Source organism: Saimiri boliviensis, chromosome 18 (genome assembly GCF_048565385.1).
Source record: "Saimiri boliviensis isolate mSaiBol1 chromosome 18, mSaiBol1.pri, whole genome shotgun sequence".
NCBI classification, from domain to species: domain Eukaryota; kingdom Metazoa; phylum Chordata; class Mammalia; order Primates; family Cebidae; genus Saimiri; species Saimiri boliviensis.
The window spans coordinates 46,588,203-46,608,116 of NC_133466.1; the positions used below are offsets into that span (position 1 = coordinate 46,588,203).

At 36.6% G+C, this 19,914-nt stretch overlaps 1 long non-coding RNA gene across 2 annotated transcripts in view; it reads right to left on the minus strand.

Annotated features, from left to right (window-relative positions):
• Positions 1-19,914, minus strand: part of LOC141581980 (uncharacterized) — a 1,111,619-nt gene that overhangs the window by 55,860 nt on the left and 1,035,845 nt on the right. The window lies entirely within an intron of this gene.

Genomic DNA, 19,914 nt, shown 5'->3' on the forward strand with positions numbered 1-19,914 from the left:
CTAAAACTTTAAAATGGAGGGGAAGAATAGGGCAGGGCATTGTTATGTTCCTTCTGACCCTTCGGTGTTATAAATTCAACATATAGACGGACAACCTAAATCAATGGTGGAACACAGTTCCTTTTTTTTTTTGTATCTGTTCAATGAAAATAAGAAGGTACAACCCAAGTTTTATACTCTGACTAGAGGGATTCCACTTCAAGGTCTGAAAGTAGGACTTTTACCTTAAAAAACAACAACAACAAACAAAAACTATCACACAGGATGAATAAGAAGATGCTTTAACAGTTTTGTGTGGATCCTGTTGGTGCTGAACTATGGCATGAGCCTTATAGATTATAAAATAGAAATAGTTGAAGCTAAAGTACAGAACTGAATTTTTTAAACTTTGTTTGCTGTTGAAGTCTGTGAAGTTTCAGTTATCTAAAATAAACAGACACAAATAGGAAAAAAATAAAATTCTGTGTTTTTGATGAATGCTAACCTTCTGATGTTGCCTTCTAAGCAAAGAACAGATACTTGGCTGAATGAAGTACTGCAAAAGACTCACATGCACTTTGAAGAAAGACTTAAGTCACTGTCATGATTTCCATTCTTTTTAGCTTTCTCTTAAATAGATGACAAAATACCTACACAGAGTGATGTTTCTGTTAATATAGTAAATGTATTTTCCAGACTGACATTCAGCTTAAATACGCCTGTATGTGATTTACTCCATAGGTACCTGATGAACACATTCTTGTCAGATTGGATACAGATGCTAAACACTATGTCAAGGTCATTCCTAGTCATTTATATTTCTTAGGGTAAAAGTGAAGTGGTTTGAACTATCAAAAGACCTTTGAAATAATTTATCAATGTACTAGATAAACTCAGTTTCAGAATGATCAAGAAAAAACGTTAGCCCAGATAATGTGGCTGATTATCAGAGGCAAGATTTCTAGCCCGAGGGCTGAATATGGACTTAGACTAACTGTCTTTAAACTGAACTCACAGAATGCAAAAGCGGCAAGTTCAAAAATAAAACACAAGACAGAACTTTAAGTCCATTTTAAATCCCCCGGCTATAAATTGTACCACTGTTAATTAGCTGCATTATTTGGGCTAACGTTTTTTCTTGATCATTCTGAAACTGAGTTTATCTAATACATTGATAAATTATTTCAAAGGTCTTTTGATAGTTCGAATCACTTTACTTTTACCCTAAGAAATATAAATGACTAGGAATGACCTTCAGATAGTGTTTAGCATCTGTACCCAATCTGACAAGAATGTGTTCATCAGTTACCTATGGAGTAAATCACATGCAGGCATATATAAGCTGAATGTCAGTCTGGAAAATACATTTACTACATTAACTAAAGTATCACTCTATGTAGGTATTTTGTCATCTATTTAAGAAAAAGCTAAACGTTTTTCCTTGATCATTCTGAAACTGGGTTTATCTGATACGTTGATAAATTCCTGCTTTTTGGAGGAGTCAGCTCAAGTCACCACGAACCAATATTTGCACTCTTTCAGTTAATGCAGACAAATATGTTATTCCATCTGTAAAATCATATTAGTGCTCTCCTGTTAATGTCATATTTATGAAAGTATCATGAAAAATGCTAAACATGGAGATGGTCAGTAACTAGGAATCTCCACTTCAGGGAGCACAAATACATATCTCCCTCCATCCTAACAATGGGACGTATTTTGGCATACAAATATTAGAATTTCATGAAATTTCAACTGTTGATTTTTTCCCCAAGCATCATAAGTTATGATTTAGACAATGTCTGACTGAAAGAATTCATTCATAATGTAGAGGCACATTAACATACATCTTGCACAAAATATGCCTCTAACTGAAACCGAAAGGCACAAAAACATACTTCACTCTTGGTGAAGAACTTGGTGAGGAAATACAACTGTGACTGTATACACGGTTTTCCTGATAATACGCCGACATTCACAAACAGTAGATGGCACTGCAGTCTATACACATTTTAAGCTGCATAAACTCTTTGATTTTCAAACATAGTACAATTCTGTCTACTGAAACTTCTTTTGGTTTCAGCCAAGTATTGTCACATATATTCGTTTATAACGTTTGTGAATATTTTTTGTTTGTGATTATTGTTTAAAGTCCTTTCTATTCAAGAAAAAGAAGGCAATTCCCATGTCAGAGTAACCAATGTGGTTGAAGAATAGGTATTAGCCAGAGAAGTCTGGATGGTCACATCAATCTAGCCTCAAAGAAGCTCCATGAACACAGAGGGAGCCATGTGACACAGAAAGCCAGGTGTCACATGGCTTTCCTGCACTCTAGTTCATTCTTGACAATCTGTATGCCTGTTCCAGGGACCTTTAAACTTCTAAAAATTTTTATTAACATTTTAATTTTATTTTCTGGACATTTAAACTTTAAAGGATTTCTTTTTTGTTGTTGTTGGAGATGTTTTATAAAAATGGACATTTTATCAGCAACTTGCTATGTGAACTGTAATCAATAGCAATTTTTACAACTGTGAAAAGACACAAAAGAATAATCTCATCTGTCATCTCTTTCTGTGTGCAAAGCACTATACCAAGTGTCCTAAAACATTAACTGTTCAATCATCAATATTTAGTGCCTATCCATTCTAAGATAAACATTTCCATTCATCTTAAAGGATTTCTTATGATCTTTACTAAATACATTAAGAAGAATGCCAACCAGTGCCCTTTTGTGTACTGAGACTTGGAGTCATGTGTTAAAACAGGTAACATGAACTCTGACTTTACAATGTGTTATAGATATAAATGCTCTAGGCTAGGAAAGGTTTTTCACATCCACTGTCAAAGATGGGAGCCCTTTATTCCTCAGAAATCATCCTTTTTTAGGTCATCAAAAAAGAGTACAGCTGCCACAGCTCATGATGCACTATCTTCATGAGCCCAGAGCACAGAAAAACCCTAAAAGAACCGCCATAGCACAGTGCTGATTCTCGGCATGGGAATGAATGAAATACTCTATTCTGCACAGACCTGCCAGAGAAGGTCACTTTCCTCTTCTGTCAGATTTTAAAAGCTCCCAAAATGTTATTACTCTCATTTGCAATGCATAGAACATGGAAGAAAGGCTGTTTCCAGTTCTCGGCCTTTCGACAGCTCTAAATCTCAGTACTCATAGTGGCATCTTACAAAGTAATAAACAGTGTGCACGTGAGGGCAAAGCACATACTGAGCTAACTAAGAGGTCACTGTAATTAGGATTCGATCAAATACCATAGCAGAACATAAGCAAATTGTATCTGAATTCCATAATTAATATACATGCTGCAATAACGTTAAAAACCATGGCAGCCTATTCCAAACTGGCGAGAATGGTTTTGTACCAACAGTGGGTCTTTGTGTGTTTGAACTCCCACCACCTAAGGGCAAACTGGATAGGCATGCTAATGACCTATGATTATCAAATTAAAAATGAAAAACCCTAGGTGATGCTGGGAAGATGGCCACCTAAGAACAGCTCAGGACTTCAGCTCTCAGTGAAGGTGCAGAGGGTGAGTGGACGCCGCATTTCCAGACCAACTCTTATTGCCCACAGACCAGGAGATACCCAGGCAGAGGGGTCGCCAGCGTCGCAGTCCCAGCCGGTGCGGCTGTTCTGGCCCCCGCCCCTGGGGCTGATTCCACCCACGCAGCTGCTGTGACCACTCCCTGTTGCTGCGGTTCTCCGTACAAAAGCCACTGGTCTGGGAGCCCTCTTAGCTGGCGATCAGAGCCCTGAGACGGCAGAGTTGCCCATTCATCTGAAATAGCGAGTCAGGCCAGGAGATTCCTAGGCAAAAAATCCGCCAGGAGCCGGCGCCGCAGTTCAAGCTGACTCCGTGAGTCGCAGCACAGGAGATCCCGGCGCCTTTTCAACAAGCGACTGGAACAGGGGGTCGTTCAACTTAAAAGAAAAGACTCTGAGTCAGGGAGCCAGGTGATCAGGCTCGGTTGGTCCCACCCCTCCACCCCCAACAACAACCAAAACAAAAACAGTAATTGGAAACCCTCTGGGTTGAGCCCTTCAAACCAAGCACAGCTGAACCGGGAGGGTCCGGCCCGGTGGGGGAGGGGCTTCCGCCATTACTGAGACTCTCCACCGCTACGGAGGCAGGCTGCCGTTGCCGAGGCAACCCACCGTTGCCGAGGCAACCTGCCACAACAGAGAGAGTCCGCCATAACAGAGGCGGGGCCACCATTGCCGAGACAGTTCTAACTACGCCCATATAAAAAGGACTGCAGGGAAGAGCTCAGGGCAGCTGGTCGGAGCCCACAGCAGCTCAGCAAAGCCCCTGCGGGCAGGCAGTGGCTAGGGGTGCTGCTAGCTGGGCGGGTCAGACCTGAAAGAAAAATCAAAAAAGGCAGTAGTGCAAGGGAAACTCATAAAGCTCCAACTCCCTGGGACAGAGACAGACAACAGGTGGATAAACCCACAAAAATGGGAAGAAACCAGCGCAAAAAGGATGAAAACTCCCGAAACCAGAACACCTCTCCTCCTAAAAGGGATCATAGCTCCTCACCAGCAAGGGAACCAGACCAGATGGAGAAGGAGTGTGATGAAATGACAGAATCAGATTTCAGAAGGTGGATAGTAAGAAACTACAGTGAGCTAAAAGAACATGTTCTAACCGAACGCAAAGAAAATAGGAACCTTGAAAAAAGATTGGATGAAATGCTGACGAGAATGGACAGCATAGAGAGGAGAATAACTGAATTGATGGAGCTGAAAAACGCCAACATGAGAACTTCGTGAAGCATGCACAAGCTTCAACAGCCGAATTGACCAAGCAGAAGAAAGGATATCAGAGGTCGAAGATCAACTCAATGAAATAAAAAGAGAAGGCAAGAACAGAGAAAAAAGCGCAAAAAGGAATGAACAAAATCTTCAAGAAATGTGGGACTATGTGAAAAGACCTAATCTACGTCTGATAGGTGTACCTGAATGTGATGAAGAGAATGAATCCAAGCTGGAAAATACTCTTCAGGATATTATCCAGGAAAACTTCCCCAACCTAGCAAGGCAGACCAATATTCAAATCCAGGAAATACAGAGAACACCACAAAGATATTCCTCAAGAAGAGCAACCCCAAGGCACATAATCGTCAGATTCACCAGGGTTGAAATGAAAGAGAAAATGCTAAGGGCAGCCAGAGAGAAAGGTCGGGTTACCCACAAAGGGAAGCCCATTAGACTCACAGCAGATCTCTCAGCAGAAACCCTACAAGCCAGAAGAGATTGGGGGCCAATATTCAACATCCTTAAAGAAAAGAACTTTCAACCCAGAATCTCCTATCCAGCCAAACTAAGCTTCATAAGTGAAGGAAAAATAAAATCCTTTGTGAACAAGCAAGCACTCAGAGATTTCATCACCACCAAACCTGCTCTACAAGAACTCCTGAAAGAGGCTCTACACATATAAAGGAACAACCAGTACCAGCCACTCCAAAAACACACCAAATGGTAAAAGAGCATCAACATAATCAAGAATCTGCATCAACTCACCAACAAAACAGCCAGGTAGCATCAAAATGACAGCATCAAATTCACACATAACAATACTATCCCTAAATGTCAATGGACTAAATGTCCCAATCAAAAGACACAGACTGGCAAATTGGATAAAAAGCCAAAACCCATCAGTGTGCTGTATCCAGAAAACCCATCTTACATGCAAGGATACACAAAGGCTCAAAATAAAGGGATGGAGGAAGATCTACCAAGCAAATGGAGAGCAAAAAAAGGCAGGAGTTGCAATTCTCATCTCTGATAAAATAGACTTTAAAGCAACAAAGATCAAAAGAGACAAAGAAGGACATTACATAATGGTAAAAGGATCACTGCAACAAGAAGAGCTAACGATCCTAAATATATACGCACCCAATACAGGAGCACCCAGATACATAAGGCAAGTTCTTAATGACTTACATAGAGACTTAGACTCCCACACAATAATAGTGGGAGACTTTAACACCCCATTGTCAATATTAGACAGATCATCCAGACAGAAAATCAACAAGGATATCCAGGACCTGAATACAGACCTGGAACAAGCAAACCTAATAGACATTTACAGAACTCTCCACCCCAAATCCACAGAATATACATTCTTCTCAGCACCACATCACACCTACTCTAAAATTGACCACATAATTGGCAATAAATCACTCCTCAGCAAATGCAAAAGAACAGAAATCATAACAAACAGTCTCTCAGACCACAGTGCAATCGAGTTCGAACTCAGAATGCGGAAACTAACTCAGAACCGCACAGCTTCATGGAAACTGAACAACTTGCTCTTGAATATTGACTGGATAAACAATGAAATGAAGGCAGAAATAAAGATGTTCTTCGAAACCAATGAGAACGAAGACACAACATACCAGAATCTCTGCGACACATTTAAAGCAGTCTCTAGAGGAAAATATATAGCAATGAGTGCCCACATGAGAAGAAAGGAGAGATCGAAAATTGACACCCTATCATCAAAATTGAAAGAGCTAGAGGAGCAAGATCAAAAAAACTCAAAACCTAGCAGAAGACAGGAAATAACTAAGATCAGAGCAGAACTGAAGGAAATAGAGACACAAAAAACTCTTCAAAAAATCAATAAATCCAGGAGCTGGTTTTTTGAAAAGATCAACAAAATAGACAGACCACTAGCCAGACTAATAAAAAAGAAAAGAGAGAATAACCAAATTGATGCAATAAAAAACGATAAAGGGGATATCACCACAGATTCCACAGAAATCCAAGCCATCATCAGAGATTATTACAAGCAACTCTATGCACATAAACTAGTAAACCTGGAAGAAATGGATAAATTCCTGGACACCTGCATCCTCCCAAGCCTAAACCTGGAAGAAGCCGAAACCCTGAATAGACCAATAACATGGTCTGAAGTCGAGGCAGCAATAAAGAGCCTACCACCCAAAAAAAGCCCAGGTCCAGATGGGTTCACAGCTGAATTCTACCAGACATACAAAGAGGAGCTGATACCATTCCTTCTGAAACTATTTCAGACAATCCAAAAAGAGGGAATCCTTCCCAAATCATTTTACGAGACAAAAATCATCCTGGCAGAGACGCAACAAGAAAAGAAAATTTCAGGCCAATATCCATGATGAACATAGATGCAAAAATCTTCAATAAAATACTGGCAAACCGATTGCAACAGCATATCAAAGCTCATCCACCATGATCAAGTAGGATTCATCCCGGGGATGCAAGGCTGGTTCAACATACGCAAGTCCATAAACGTAATTCACCACACAAACAGAACCAAAGACAAAAACCTCATGATTATCTCAATTGATGCAGAGAAGGCTTTCGACAAAATTCAACAACTCTTTATGCTAAAAACTCTCAATAAACTAGGTATTGACGGAACGTATCTCAAAACAATAAAAGTTATTTACAACAAATCAACAGCCAATATCATACTGAATGGGCAAAAACTGGAAGCATTCCCTTTGAAATCTGTCACTAGACAAGGATGCCCTCTCTCACCACTCCTATTCAATATAGTACTGGAAGTTCTAGCCAGAGCAATCAGGCAAGAAAAAGAAATAAAGGGTATCCAAATTGGAAAGGAGGAAATCAAATTGTCTCTATTTGCAGATGACATGATTGTATATCTGGAAGACCCCATCATCTTAGCCCAAAGTCTCCTGAAACTGATAAACAACTTCAGCAAAGTCTCAGGATACAAAATCAACGTGCAAAAATCACAAGCATTCCTATACACCAGTAATAGACTTCAAGAGAGCCAAATCAAGAAGGAACTGCCATTCACAATTGCTACAAAGAGAATAAAGTACCTAGGAATACAACTAACAAGGAACGTAAAGGACCTCTTCAAGGAGAACTACAAGCCATTGCTCAATGAAATAAGAGGGGATACAAACAGATGGAGAAACATTCCATGTTCATGGTTAGGAAGAATCAACATCGTGAAAATGGCCATACTGCCCATAGTAATTTACAGATTCAATGCTATTCCCATCAAGCTACCAATGACCTTCTTCACAGAACTGGAAAAAAACACCTTAAACTTCATATGGAACCAAAAGAGAGCCCGCATAGCCAAGTCAATTCTAAGCAAAAAGAACAAAGCAGGAGGCATCACACTACCGGACTTCAAACTATACTACAAGGCTACAGTAATCAAAACAGCATGGTACTGGTACCAAAACAGAGATATAGACCAATGGAACAGAACAGAGGCGTCAGAGGAATACAACATACCCACAACCATCTGATCTTCAACAAACCTGACAAAAACAAGCAATGGGGAAAGGACTCCCTGTTTAATAAATGGTGTTGGGAAAACTGGCTAGCCATGTGCAGAAAGCAGAAACAGGACCCCTTCCTGACACCTTACACCAAAATTAACTCCAGATGGATTAAAGACTTAAACATCAGAACTAATACCATAAAAACCTTAGAAGAAAATCTAGGCAAAACCATTCAGGACATAGGCGTAGGCAAGGACTTCATGACCAAAACGCCAAAAGCAATGGCAACAAAAGCCAAAATAGACAAATGGGACCTAATCAAACTCCACAGCTTCTGCACAGCAAAAGAAACAGTCAGTAGAGTGAATCGGCAACCAACAGAATGGGAAAAAATTTTTGCAGCCTACCCATCTGACAAGGGGCTGATACCCAGAATTTACAAAGAACTAAAGCAGATCTACAAGAAAAAAACAAACAAGCCCATTCAAAAATGGGTGAAGGATATGAACAGATACTTTATAAAAGAAGACATACAGGAGGCCAACAAACATATGAAAAAATGCTCATCATCACTGGTCATCAGAGAAATGCAAATCAAAACCACATTGAGATACCATCTCACACCAGTTAGAATGGCGATCATTAAAAAATCGGGAAACAACAGATGCTGGAGAGGATGTGGAGAAATAGGAACTTTTACACTGTTGGTGGGAATGTAAATTAATTCAACCATTGTGGAAGACAGTGTGGCGATTCCTCAAGGACCTAAAAATAGAAATCCCATTTGACCCAGCAATCCCATTACTGGGTATATATCCAAAGGATTATAAATCATTCTACTACAAGGACACGTGCACACGAATGTTCATTGCAGTACTGTTTACAATAGCAAAGACCTGGAACGAACCCAAATGCCCAATGATGATAGACTGGATAGGGAAACTGTGGTACATATACACCATGGAATATTACGCAGCCATCAAAAACGATGAGTTCACGTCCTTTGTAGGGACATGGATGAACCTGGAAACCATCATTCTCAGCAAACTGACACAAGAGCAGAAAATCAAACACCGTATATTCTCACTCATAGGTGGGTGTTGAACAATGAGAACACATGGACACAGGGAGGGGAGCACTACACACTGGGGTCCGTTGGGGGGAAATGGGGGAGGGGCGGGGGTGTGGGGAGGTGAGAAGAGATAGCATGGGGAGAAATGACAGATACAGGTGAGGGGACGGAAGGCAGCAAACCACACTGCTGTGTGTGTACCTATGCAACAATCTTTCATGTTCATCACATGTGCCCCAAAACCTAAAATGCAATAAAAAAAAAAGAAAAAAAAAAAAACTGTTTGCAGCCATTGTAATTTGTGGCCTTTTATCTGGATGCAGTCAGGGCACAGCTTCCAATTTGTCCCCTCTGCTTCTCCCTGGTTCTGCAAATACCATTTTTCTAGGTAAGTCTTCTATTAATACATAGTTCCTAATTAAGTTGTACCCTCCACAGATTCTGACTCCAAGTCTTCTCATTTCTAACTTCACTATCATATGAAGATCAACTCTCTCTCTCCCATATCCCAGCTATGTCCTGCCTTTCTTCTGAGGAACTAGATTCCTTATGTTTCACACAAGACTTGAGAAAAGATGAGGAGCCAGAATCTCTTAATTAAGGTCTGCCTAAATGTGCCCTGCTTGCCTTTTTATAATACCACAGTTATACTGTGTTGATGTAGGTTCCCATGATTTCACCAGGAAATACTCTCAAGTCTCCTCATATTGGCTTTCTTCACATTTTATTTGGCTTCTAATGTCTCACATCCCTTGTTTCTAGGAAGTACAAACAAGGTCTAGAAAGGGAGAGCCTACATATGTGAGGTAATTAACTAAAGCTCCATGATTCAGTTTCATTGTTAGAGAAGTTGCAAGAGAGAAAAATAAGCTGATTTCTAAGATAAAAACAAAAGGAGGAATATCACAAATATTTTCCATATGGGAGAAACATTAGTGAGTTCATTGTTTTTTCTTTGTTTCTTATTTAAGTGTACATTTTACACAGCCTTCTTCTATCTGGAAGCTAACACAAATGAATTTCAAATCATCAGAAATTCATAAAGAGTATGTATAATAATTGTTCCTCTATGAATTGAAGTCAGTCACTAATATGATATTAAGGCAAATATTATAGGGAAAATATGTTTTAATTAATTCATATTTTTATTGTGTTATCCTTATACTCTATTGGGTTCTTAAATAAGTTACTAAGTGTTCTTCATAAACGTTTGATGTTTTTAGGAATTCATGAAATGCATTCTTGTTTACTTGATATAAAATTTAATTATAATCTCTTATTGATCTCAAAAAACAAGGAAATAATACTTTATGCTATCTCTAGCCTACAGTATTATTCCATAAAATGATTTTTATTCATCATGATAATAAATTATACAAAATTTATGAATTTTTTAAATAAGAAAACTAAGATATTGTTAATGGAGAAAACTTGGTAAACTAATAACTCAAGGATAAGGGAAACTAACCTCTTAGGAAAGCTGTGAAATCTATAATTATTTAAAATGCTGTTTATTAACACTCATAACCAGCAACCATTTTATGTATATCAGAATATTCTTGTTTTTTGAGCATATTAAGCTAATTATTGAGATAAGATGTTCCAATCTCAGGGAAATATTTCAATTTTCATAAAACTACATTTTTGTTATTAACTGATATCCCTGAATCCTGAACTGGCTTTGGGGTAAATATTCATCATTTTCCATTCAACATTTTATCTTTATGAAAAATTTATGTGATGTCTGAAATATTACTTAATAAATTTTAAGCAGTGTTATGGTATTACAAATAATATTTAGAACTTAAAATAACTAATAAATTCTTATCAGCTTCAAGAAAACTTAAAACAAAACAATTCTTGTAATTTCAGATATAACCACCCTTTCCAGCAACAACAATGAAAATATCATTAAAGTTTTACCACTGGTTTATTCTCTATATAATAAATGGATACTTTAAAAAAACATTTTGCCAACTACAAATTATGACTTCATCAAGGATGTGAAAAGGTGATGGGGGAGTTGGAAAGAGAATGAATACAATGGGTAAGGAAGATAGTGCAATATAATTTTGTAAGTGATATTTTTTTACGAACATTCCCACAATTCAATGGTTCTTGACATATTTTTCTTTGTAGTAATAAAACCACAGACTCTTATTTTTACACAGTTTTGTAATTCTTTCACTTCTCCATCTGAGGAGATTCCTGCTTGTATGGTAAAATGAATGTTTGTAGTCTGAATAACTACATAGGTTGACTGTATTGAGACTAACATCTATTTACAATAGCTTCTGTTCTCAAGAATGCCAAAAATATTATATTTTAAAATAATACATAATTTTTAGCATGCAAAACTAGAACTCCTTATCAACTATCGGATATATTTGAAAGTTAAGTAATGAAAAAAAATGATTATTGTCATCAAGTTTTATGAAGATCTTTATGATGGCAGTGGAGATGAGATGCCTATTTTCTCCAATAGTATATTTTCTCTCTCTCTCTCCACCCCACTCTGTGTGTGTGTGTGTGTGTGTGTGTGTGTGTGTGTGTGTGTGTATCTCTTCCCTAAGCTATGATTTTCATTTCAATACAAAGTTCTGGGTTTCCAATTTCAATGGAAGTGTGTTTTAAATGAATGGACTGTAGGACTTCAGATGCATCTAGTTTAGTCTCTAATTTTAAATTTAAAACTTTATGAATTAATTGTATATACAACTTCAAAATGAATCATATATAGCAAAGAAATTTCTTGTATTCATCTGCACTTGATTTGTAGATTATCTGAATGACAGGTAATATATACTTTATAAAAATTGAGCATGTATGAAATATCATCGAAACTCCTCAAAGAACCTAGAATGTTTAATAGAATAAGATATTTTCTCTATTTTATGCAAATTTCTATCAAATTTCTTAACTCTTTATAAGCCATAAATCATATTTTGTCTCCTTATTAAATTTATTATAGTTTCTTAAATCTCAAATTGTGGGAATTGTAATGTTAACTAATGTAAGATCTCAAGTCAATTGTTTAATCCAAAATTTAATGGAGAATATTGGCACACAGCAAACATAAATTTTATTTTGTATGTTCAAACACATCTTTTTGAACTCAAAAATATTTTATCTGAAAAAATTGTAGCAACCTTTGCACAATAAATTTTAAGTGGATGAGTAAAATATTTAAATATATCAGATAATGTATATGAAGTAAAGCTTCATTTTTTAATATTCAACTTCTGTCTTAATTAACATATAAGTATTCCTTTTGTTTATTAAATAAATATCTCAAACCTAAGAATCTTTTTAAATGTGCTTACAGTTGGATTAAGGCCTGGCAAAATTACTATTTTATGTATAATGTTTTTATTTCCCCTCATGCACACCAGAAACTATCATTAATAATGGGAAGTACTGCATTTATATAACACAGATTATAAATGATATGAATTGGATTCCCAACATTTTATATACATATGTCACAATCTAGGTTATGCATTTGTTTAAACAAAATACTGGTTTAAGCTTCAATACTGCAGGCCGGGCACAGTGGCTCACGCCTGTAATTCCAGCACTTTAGGAGGCTGATGAGGGCAGATCAGGAGGTCAGGATATCAAGACTATCTTGGCCAACATGGTGAAACTCCATTTCTACTAAAAATACAAAATTTAGCTGGGCATGATAGCGTGTGCCTATGATACCAGCTATAATTTAATACTGCATATTCACTGTGATGCTCAATAGGCACTGACAAAAGCTCTTTATTTTGTAACAAATATATGGATATAAAATGTTTAAATAGTATATTATACACGTAACTACATAAAAAGACTATATGTTGACTATGTATTCAATTATGACTTTTTTAGGAACAGGTAAATTAGGAGGTCCAGAAACAAGTTTCCTTTTGGTCCTAGTGAGGGAATGTATTCTTTTCCTGGGGCTGAAATGTGGGTGTAGTTTCTTTCTTTCTTTTTTAAAAAAATTTTTTATTGCATTTTAGGTTTTGGGGTACATGTGAAGAACATGCAAGATTGTTGCATAGCTACACACATGGCAGTGTGATTTGCTGCCTTCCTCCCCCTCACCTATATCTGTAATTTCTATCTCTCTCCACCTCCCCATCCCTCGTCTCTCCCCCATTTCCCCCCAACAGACCCCAGTGTGTAGTGCTCCCCTCCCCGTGTCCATGTGTCCTCATTGTTCAACACCCGCCTATGAGTGAGAACATTTGGTGTTTGATTTTCTGCTCTTGTGTCAGTTTGCTGAGAATGATGGTTTCCAGGTTCATCCATGTCCCTACAAAGGACAGGAACTCATAATTTTTTAATGGCTGCATAATATTCCATGGTGTATATGTACCACATTTTCCCTGTCCAGTCTATCATCAATGGGCATTTGGGTTGGTTCCAGGTCTTTGCTATTGTAAACAGTGCTGCAATGAACATTCGTGTGCACATGCCCTTATAGTAGAACGATTTATAATCCTTTGGATATATACCCAGTAATGGGATTTCAGAGTCAAATGGGATTTCTATTTTTAGGTCATTGAGGAATCACCACACTGTCTTCCACAATGGCTGAACTAATTTACACTCCCACCAACAGTGTAAAAGTGTTCCTATTTCTCCACATCCTCTCCAGCTTCTGTTGTCTCCAGATTTTTTAATGATAGCCATTCGAACTGGCATGAGATGGTATCTCAATGTAGTTTTGATTTGCATTTCTCTAATGACCAGTGATGATGAGCATTTTTTCATATATTTGTTGGCCTCCTGTATGTCTTCTTTTGTAAAGTGTCTGTTCATATCCTTCACCCACTTTTGAATGGGCTCGTTTTATTCTTGTAGATCTGTTTTAGTTCTTTGCAAATTCTGAATATCAGCCCCTTGTCAGATGGGTAGACTGCAAAATTTTTTCCCATTCTGTTGGTTGCCAATTCACTCTAGCGACTGTTTCTTTTGCCATGCAGAAGCTGTGGAGTTTGATTAGGTCCTATTTGTCTATTTTGGCTTTTGTTGACAATGCTTTTGGTGTTTTGGTCATGAAGTCCTTGCCTACGCCTATGTCCTGAATGGTTTTGCCTAGATTTTCTTCTGGGGTTTTTATGGTGTTAGGTCTTATGTTTAAGTCTTTAATTCATCCGGAGTTAATTTTAGTGTAGGGTGTCAGGAAGGGGTCCAGTTTCTGCTTTCTGCACATGGCTAGCCAGTTTTCCCAACACCACTTATTAAACAGGGAATCCTTTCCCCATTGCTTGTTTTTTTTTCAGGTTGTCAAATATCGGATAGTTGTAGATATGTTGTGTTTCCTCCGAGGCTTCTGTTCTGTTCCATTGGTCTACATCTCTGTTTTGGTACCAGCACCATGCTGTTTTGATTACTGTAGCCTTTTAGTATAGTTTGAAGTCCGGTAGTGTGATGCCTCCTGCTTTGTTCTTTTTGCTTAGAATTGACTTGGCTATGCAGGCTCTCTTTTGGTTCCATATGACTTCCTGGTGCCATTATTGCCCCCACGTCTCCATCCGGGGACTGAAGGTCTTTGTTTAAACTTTGGCATACACAGGAAAAATCAAAAAGCAATCACTCCAGTGAAGTTTAAAGGAACTTTCTTCATAGGCCCAGAAAACTTAAAGAGGGCAGGAATTCCTCCCTGGTTAAACGTCGCCTTCTTTAACACCTCTTTGGACTCCATATCTGGATCCCCTTCCATGACCTCGTGGAAGCTCTTTCTCTTTCTCCTTTTTCTATTTATCTGCCTAAATAAATCACCTTCTGCAAAACTCTTTCGGGTCCGATATTTACTTAATCACTCACCGTGCCCAGCGTGGTCCCCTCTCCCATTCTTGGGTGAGTGAGGTACCAAGGGTCTGGAAAAGAACATTGGTACCTGAGCTTCCCCTGCTCCCCAGAATTCGGTTACACCAGTATCCCTTGCAATTAGTTACGACCAAAAGAGTAAGCCTTGGCCACTGACATATGGAGATAAGTGATGTAAGCCTTTTTCAGGTCCATTATAACACAACTTGACACATCTCATACTCTTTACTGTCTTTGTAGTTTTTCCTTGCTGGTGAATTGAGGATGACTCTCAGGGAGATACTGAAAAACAAACTTAAAGAAGAAGCACAGTCTTCATCTGATGAGTCAAGGAATCCATAAAGAATGACATATCAAGCAGAGCACAAACCTCTTCCCACCACCCATTAGAATTTCGTAAAAAAGAAATAAAATTATATTAATCTCTTGATATTTTGGTGTTAACTGTTACAGGAGCTAGTGTTAACCTAACACTAATACAAATTATAATACAAATTCTAAAGCATGTTTACCTTATTTGTATCTATGTTCCTTTCATGTTTTATGATTTCAATGGGCATTACTTATTTGATCAATTACTCTAGAAGTAAAGGTAGCTATTTGGTGTTATGACCTTACCTAAGAATAGAGAAAATAGAGACAGAGTTGACTATGAATATAATCATTTGTGGAGTGGTGGATGAAGTTGTGATATTTATTTTTCTCATACGTTGACTAAATGAGTTACAATAGAGAAATATTTTTTTTTTTTAAAGCAACATTTACTGAAAACTTATATGAGGCTTGTATGTGCCATTTGGTTTGACTGATATTACACCCTTATTATTTCATTTCATTCTCACAGAAATCCACTTACATGTGAATAAACTGAGATTTTAAAACCTCAAATACATTGTAACTGGAGGGCTGGAGTGGAGTTATGTCACAGAAGTTGGTTTGGTGCATGGCATGATATTAACACTTCATATTGCTTCATCTACTTATTAAAGATGTAAGGCTAAAAAGTGTTTTTTCAAATGTGTAAATATAAGCATCTGTTATTACCCACACTGCCAAGGGAAAAAAAAACTCAGTGTACAGAAATAAATTGTTTAAAATGCTGGTTGGTTTTATCTGGATAAATAATTAAGTATTGAAAATTTTATTCCCAAGTTATCTTGAAAGAGTTCACATACCCTCAACCAGGTAAAATTATGTTTTAAGTCTACTTTCAAATTTTTATTTTAGAAATTCAATATATATTTTATACCAAAATATTTTGGTGGATGAAATAGGAAAAACAATCTATTCTCTTTTCCAGTTGCTAATGCATGGATGACATGTTTTTTAAATATATTTGCCTTACTACAAAAGATGAAGAATCTTATTCAGTGTTTTCCCTTTTATTGTTAATCCATAAATGAATTAAAATGGCTTGAAGTCTAAAGCTGGAAGTTTCAACGTACTTTTAACTTTATCTATTATTTATTTATTTGTTGTTTGATTTTGTTTTGCATATTCAAATGGCTCATTTTGCCAGAGGGTTAGTGTCAAGATAAAATTAGGCATTACTTAAAACTAAATAAAATATGAATTTGAATGTTGCTTTATTATTTTCAATATCCACATGAACAAAGAACTGACTTGATTCTAAGTAAACAGATTAATCCAGCCAATGGAAATGTTTTTCAAGTTACTCATTAGTTGTTTTGTCTGCAGGATTCAGTTGTCTTAAGTTTTATGTAATGAATCCTTAAAAAACCAACAAAGTCATTGTATGATTAAAGGAACTTTAAATCTGTGTCAAGTGAACACTGAAAAAAATATCTCTGGCTACTATTTGTTTTATTTAATCCTAATTAGGAAACTAATAATTAGACAAAAGTACAAAAGAACTACAGTGTCTAGTCTCTGCAAGACAATCTACAAAATAACATTAAAAATTGCTACTTACTGAAGTTTAGCATTCCATTCTGGCCTTTCTTGATTATTGACTTTGAATAACTTAATGCAGAACGTGAAAGAATCAAAATTAAAAACAAAGTAGAAAACAAGACTTTTGAGAAATGTATTTAGTGTTAATTAATTTTAATACTTTCCTTTCTTTGAGGTGAAGTTTTGCTCTTGTAGCCCAGGCTGGAGTATAATGGCGTGATCTCAGTTCAGTGCAACCTTCACCTCCCAGGTTCAGGCAATTCTCCTGCCTCAGCCTTTCAAGTAGCTGGAATTACAGGTGCCCACCCCAACACCTGGTTACTTTTGTATTTTTTTAGTAAGTACAGTGCTTCATGATGTTGTCCAGGCTGGTCTTGAACTCTTGACCTCATGTGATCCCCTGCCTCAGCTTCCCAAAGTTCTGGGATTACACACATGAGCCACTGTGACCAGCCTAATTTTAATAATATTTTACATGGAAAAGTTATATTCAGTGTAAAAGATGCCATATATTTTCTTTTTTTGTAGATAATTAACTAAATTTCTCACAAGTAAAAAATTGCAAATCTAAATAGAAATAATCTCAGATCTGTATCATTCTATAAATCTTGTTACCCAACCCATTCTCTATGTCATAAGTTAGCCTGTAAATAATTAGGCTATTTCTTGTAAAATCTGTTAATGATTCCTCTCTTTATCAAGATGTGGATTGGTTCTTTTAATTAAAATATTTATAAAAATATGAGATACCAGTTAAGAAAGATAGAACTCACAATATAAGCAAATATGGCTTGATAAGTATTTTATATAAGCATTTATGCATAACTTTATGCTTTCTATTAGACTAGAAATAGCTCTACTTTGAACTTTTAATGCATATGTAAAGACACACACACACACACACACACACACACACACACACACACACACCTAAAAGTGACACTTAAAAACTTATGACCTGGCATTCTTTGCTAGTGCTTGTAGAATTGCCCCACATGTGAGATAAATAATGATATAAAGGCTGGTCTCTGTAGATTGAGGCTCAAGTGCCCATTTGGTACAACCAATATGTCTCTTGATGTAGTCAAGATTTTCAGTTTATATATTCAAATAACTGAAATATATCAGTTATTGCAGTTTCCAAAGTTAGAAAGCTAAATCTCATTTCTCAAAATTCCTCAAAATATTCTCATGCCATTCTCTTCAGAAGATGACTTTGAGGGATATAACAGTGTCCTAAAAGATTGACCAAAATTAAACTGATTATCACTTTTAATTATAGCTACTATTATGTCTTCATATGACTCTAATTTGGGGTAGGAGTGTGCACTCACAATGAGGAGCTAGGATGTTTGCAGAATGGAATTCTCCAGCTCCACTTTTGCTCATTCTGGCATTCTTCAGAACTATGAATTTAATAATTTATTGATTACTTTTGTATGTGTACATCTCAACTCATATTCTTCTGTAGAGAATCTTTGTATTTTTATTTTTTATTGTCCAGAATTTTCTTGTTTGAAATATGGAAATATTCTACCTAAAATACCTTGGATTTCTTCTTCAGTTATTTTATTATTATAACCATTATATAAGTCCTGACATAACATAAAATGGTAAAAGATTCTGAGCATTAACATTGCTTGATTGTGAACATGTTAAATATTCTGTCTCTGCAAAGTGTTCTATGAAGGTGTTCTGAAAAATTTTCTTTGCAGTGTCAGTGAGATGGTTTTACTGAAATCCTTTGATTTAGATAGGAAAAATATGCCTTCTGGAATTTATGATTTAATATTTACATTTAAACATTTCTTTGCACACATTAAAAGACTTGCATGGTTGCTTTAAAAGACTTGCATGGTTATTGAATTTGAGTAGGTAATTTTGATTCTTAGGATAGTTCTTATGAAAATTACTTTGAAATTTTTGAATGTTTAAACTAAAAGAATGTTCACTATGCTGTTGATTCAAAGAGTGAGGAACGATAGACAATTAGAATGTACAACATTAGTAACAAAGAGATAGTTCTTAAATATACATTAACAAAATACTAGAGAATCATTAAATGCTAAATATTTGGAAAATATTTTCTCTATTAAGTAACCTACTTTTTAGACTATTTTATTAATATAAAATATACATGCACAGAAATGATAGAAAGTCTATGAAATACATGTTTTTAGATGGCTATGCCAGATTACAGATGGCCCCAAACCCTTTGATCTTTCTCCCACTGATCTCAATTAGATGATTACATATCTGTTTTCGATTCCAGAGTTTAAGATACTGGCAGCTTTTTTCATTTCTTTTTTTGGAAAGCTTGCCTTAAGGGACGTCACCAGTCACCTGCTATGTATGTAGCCCAGCCTACCCTGATCACCCTGTTATGAGTAAGCTCAAATAGCCACGGGGATACACTACATGAAGAGATACACAGACACACGGACACGCGCGTGTGCGCACACACACACACACACACACACACACAGAGCAAGAGTGAGAGCCGGAAGATGATCAATTAGCCCTCAATACTTCCAGACATCCCAATTGAAACAAGACATGTGAGTTAAGTAGGCTTTAGGTGATTCCAGACCTAACTACCATGTAACTGCAGTGCATAAAGGACTCCAAGATAGAATCAGCCTGCTAAGCCTGGTAAACCACGGAAGTATGAGACATAATGATAAAGTACTGTTTCTAATATCTAAGTTTGGGTGTGTCTTTTTATGCAAAGATAAATAAATGTATGAATTTTACCTTTTAAAAATCAGTTCTTCCTAAATTCTAACAAATAAAGTATTTGTTGTTGTTTTTTTTTTTTTTTCACCATCACAAAGCACAATTTACTCCAAGTG